The sequence below is a fragment of the Monomorium pharaonis genome, unplaced genomic scaffold, assembly GCF_013373865.1.
Source record: "Monomorium pharaonis isolate MP-MQ-018 unplaced genomic scaffold, ASM1337386v2 scaffold_668, whole genome shotgun sequence".
NCBI classification, from domain to species: Eukaryota; Metazoa; Arthropoda; class Insecta; order Hymenoptera; family Formicidae; genus Monomorium; species Monomorium pharaonis.
In genome coordinates, this window is record NW_023415987.1 from 1 (window position 1) to 4,491 (window position 4,491).

The 4,491-nt window shown below is 31.8% G+C and overlaps 1 long non-coding RNA gene across 3 annotated transcripts; it reads right to left on the reverse strand.

The window, feature by feature from the left end:
- Positions 1 to 211: 211 nt before the first annotated feature.
- On the reverse strand, positions 212 to 3,911 carry LOC118648764. Of its 3 annotated transcripts, none has more exons than XR_004965432.1 (3): positions 3,518 to 3,910; positions 2,246 to 2,387; positions 212 to 623 (listed from the first exon to the last, which is right to left on the reverse strand). It is a non-coding gene; the product is annotated as an uncharacterized LOC118648764 (long non-coding RNA). The 3 variants fall into 3 exon arrangements; XR_004965431.1 differs by lacking the exon at positions 212 to 623 and adding an exon at positions 663 to 1,858; XR_004965430.1 differs by lacking the exon at positions 212 to 623 and having other exon boundaries at positions 663 to 2,387; positions 3,518 to 3,911.
- Positions 3,912 to 4,491: the final 580 nt, after the last annotated feature.

The following is a 4,491-nucleotide window of genomic DNA, read 5'->3' on the forward strand; positions in this document are numbered from 1 at the left end:
ATATGTTATTGGCTGTATTACATTTTTTTTCTGTGTATGTAAATTATAATTAATTTTAATTCAGAACATTTATTTAACCTGGAAATTTGTTATACTTTGCAATCACATAGTTTCCCGAATGCATATCTTTCATGTGAAATGTACGTGTCGATAAGTGCGCGCGTGAATTCTACAAACGAAATATTAAGCACCGTTCATTCTCATGACAAAATAAAAAGGCACAAACGCTCCGTAACGTGATTGTGATCGGTAAAACTGGACGAGAATAAGATTAATTTCTATTAATTATCGAACGATATTTATGACTTTTTGACTTATAAAGAATTCGACATTTGATATAGTAAAAATAACTATATGCTTCTGCTCAAAGTGTTTTTCGTGCGAATCTCGTCCAGTTTAGAAAGCAATTTCCGATTAGTTAATTCCCGTTGAAAACTGCTTTCCCATCCTGAGGTGGATGCTCTGACAAGAGTCACTTGGCCGCGGACGCATCAAACTTCATCGAATCCCTAGCGTATGAGTCCGACGACGCGATACGATCACACCGAGGAGAGTAATCTGGTTTAATCACTCACTCTGGCACTCCGCATGACAGACGTTGGCAACCGCGAGTACAATTGCCGCTGAAAACGAAAGATTTGTTATTGCTTTAGGCAATGTGCTTTGGCAATGTGCGCAGGTTGCTAGCTTAAATAACTTGGTGTGATTAGTGATAACGCAAGCGAAAAAATTAGCGCTATTATACAACGGCTACGGTGGCTGCGACTACTATTACAACCGCTACTATCTCTATAGCGCGGTTCTAGCATACCGGTATTAACGATGTTGGGGACCGCTGATAGTGGTGCTAGCTAATGATGCTATCACTCGATTGATCAAAGAGGGACCGTGCGGCAGTCAAGTCCAGATTTTTCGGTTCACTGGATGAATCTAATCTTGCTGCGCTTTCACTCTTACAGATTATGAGGTATATAGTAAGGAATTGGTGACGGATGAAAGAGTATGGGATATAAATGTGACATACATGCGGTATAAACACGTGTTTAAAAAAGGCTTACAGTATAGAGAAGTATAAAACAGTAAATGGCCATATCTGGGACATGACTGGGAAATCAAACTTGGTGTCGTGCAGTTTTAAAAGAACCTTGAGACATGTGTTATATTATGTGCTTGTAGAACAATTGACAACGTTTGTCTTGAAGAAATAACTTGGAAAGAGTTAGAAATATACACAGTATCTTGAACGTTTAATTAAAATCTCGCTTCAGTTAAAGATAATGCGTGCGTATATTTAGAATATGACGTAGGTTATAATTCAACTTTGTCTTAATTACTTCAGGTTTTTTAGTTTTTTACACCTTATATATATCTTTGATATTTTAATACGTAACGATGTTAAAGGCCAAAGGATAACTTCTACACGGTACATATAAAAGTACATACAATACTATTTCAATATCGAAAATAAATGCATTACTCATAATTATATTATAATTATAATTTGCCGTGCAAAACCAGTTTTTTCATAAATGTATCATTCAGCAACAATTGTCTATATTAGTTAACCAAAATAATTTGGAGATGCCTGGCGCACTTTTTTTGAAAATACCTCCGCATTTGACTTGAAATGTAGAGGACTCATATTTGTGATATAATTTCTAAAAATGACTTAATTTCTGTTGATAATTCTTATTACTATAAGAAATAATGTATAATAAATATTAATATTAATCTGTGTAATTCTATTTCGCAGGTCTCTCTATATTTCACAAATGCGTTCTTTTTCATGAACCTTACGTACGTACTTGTCCACGTACTTAACAGCACGGAAGCAGCGGCCATACGCGTGTTGATAGATCTAATATATATAACACCTATGATTTCTAGATCGTAATAAGACTCATAATAATTGCATAAGATCGTGACCGAATAACATAATTTTCAAATTATTGATCTTTTGTAAATAATTACGATTAGAATTACTTATTAGAAATTTAACATTTTTGCTTAAAACTAGTTTAAAAGGCAGATATCCCTTTGAATATATAGATTTCTTTATTCTAGTGACAGGATAATAGAATAACAGTTGTTTTAATTTCAAAATGTATAAAAATTAGACATTGAATGTGATTGACATTTGTGTAAGAGAGAAGCCTATTTCAGTTCGACGATGCTACCTTCTTAAAATATAGAAGATCCTTTCGGGATTAAATGGGAAGCTCATCGAGGACGCGAGCACACTTACCCACTATCAAGTGATTCGTCCACATGCTGACAGCGGCAGGATCTCCTTACACTTTGTTTAGCTTCGTGTCATGTCGAGACTTTCTCAAACATCGAGTAGCGCCCGATTAGCACGAGCTGATTCAGTATATTTCAAGTCGTCCCTGAAGTTATAAATCTTTGAATTAAATTTATTGTATATCTGAAAATATAGAGATCCATATATAGAGATTTAACGTTGGAGTATTTTCTATATTTTAGATTCTTTATTTGTGCAATTCAAAATATTACGTTTATTATATTTCAAATATTTAATTAATGTTAAACAAAGGTTTCTTTAAATTTTAATTTATTAAGTGTTGTTGATTTTTGATCGTCAAAAATATTTCTTTATTTTAAGTTTAACAGACTATTAACAGATATATTTACGAACTATTATAACGTAAATGCTTAATTTGAGATGTTCAATAGCTTAAAGATATAATAACTAAATCATTTAATTAATCATAAAACTTTATTATTTTATGATAACAGCAATAAATTCTTATGTAATTACGTAGTAATTAAGTTTAGGTACTAAAAGGAAAATTTACTAAAAAAGATTTACGTTTAATTATATAATATTAATAAATAGCATTAACTAATAAATACATTATATTTACTAAATTTAATTACAATATTCTACGATATATATAATATTTATACTAGTTATATTTTTGGAATAAATATAACAGCATTGGAAAATGTATGTAATTTAAGAAACAGTAATAAAAATTTAATTACCATTTTAGAAACAGTTATATATAGTTTTTAAAATAATAAAAAGCTATAAAAATAGTTCTTCTATTTTTATTTGATTATTTTAATTTTTCTAAAAGACTGAAATATCATGTTCTAATTTTTAATATAAAATAATAAATACATATTAAAGTATTATTTTTCATATGTCAACATCATCTATGTTGGTTATTATACTACATCTATGTTGATTATTATACTTGACAGGAAGAAAATAGCTGATTATTTGTGTAACATTTTCGAAAATTTTCAAGTTTAATTATACAAATTAAATTCGTTATATTAAATTTTACATAAATATGATTCATGTGCATAATATATAGATTATTTAATGTTATTAATAATAACTTAATTAAAAAATAATTAGCCAGTTATAATAATTACAATATAGGACAAAACTGCATAAAATTCGAAATATGTATGTCACTTGTATCTATAAAACAGGCTACAAAGCAGATTTAACGTATTCATATGCTTATTTACAATTTGTACATACTTTTATTGCACCGTTTGACGGAGATTAGGGTTGATTTTCTCGTGGCAACACTGGTGTCTCGTTTTTAAATAATGTCTGAAACACAAAATCTGTTTCTTTTATTGATTTTTGTCATTCCTCGCGTGTCACGATCCCAGATTTGATTGTCGACCCTCTAACGAGATCCGGCACTACTCTTTGCGCCTACCCCTTCTTCAAGCTCAGACACCCTCAACACGTCTATTAACGAGTCTACATCACCGATACATAGCAACGATGAAACGAGGGTACGAGGATACGCAGCACGATGCAGTTCGTAAAATACCACGATGCGACTGTGCAGTCGCGATTACGCTGTAAATGCAGCGTGCAAGCGCTTTCAGGGTACTGACAAGCGCGCTAGTCAACGCGCCGACCAGAGCGCGGATTCAGGTCGATCAATATGACGAGCTACTAGTCCGTGCCACGTGCTCACGTTGCGGTACTGTACCGACGAAGCTGCTGCTGTTGCTGCTACTGCTTCTCGACAAGAGTTTGCATAGGTTTAACACAATAGCTTTCGCCGACAGCATTTAATATAAAGCTTTTAAAACAAAAATAGTCGCAAAAGTTTAATCACTCGCATGATTGGTGTTAGAATAGTCAAAGAAAATCCCAATGTTAATTCTATATCCGCAGGTCTGTCCATTAAGAGACAGCGCTTGCGCATTTTGATGTTCTGCGAAGTTTCAAAGCTGAAATGGTGTTGACAATTTTAGATTAAACATGTCAAAGATATGTAACAAATAAAAGAAGTAGAAATTGATGGAAAATCTGTAAAAAGGTAACAGAAATAAAATGTCAATTTCAAATCCTTATTATTTGTTAAAGTGGACAACTTTTATACTTTATATTATTTATAAACCATGATGCTGTTCTAATTAAACTTTTCTTTTGACATGTTATTATAAACTCTCTCAGAAAATTATTAAATGTTAAAAAACTATTAAATGTTA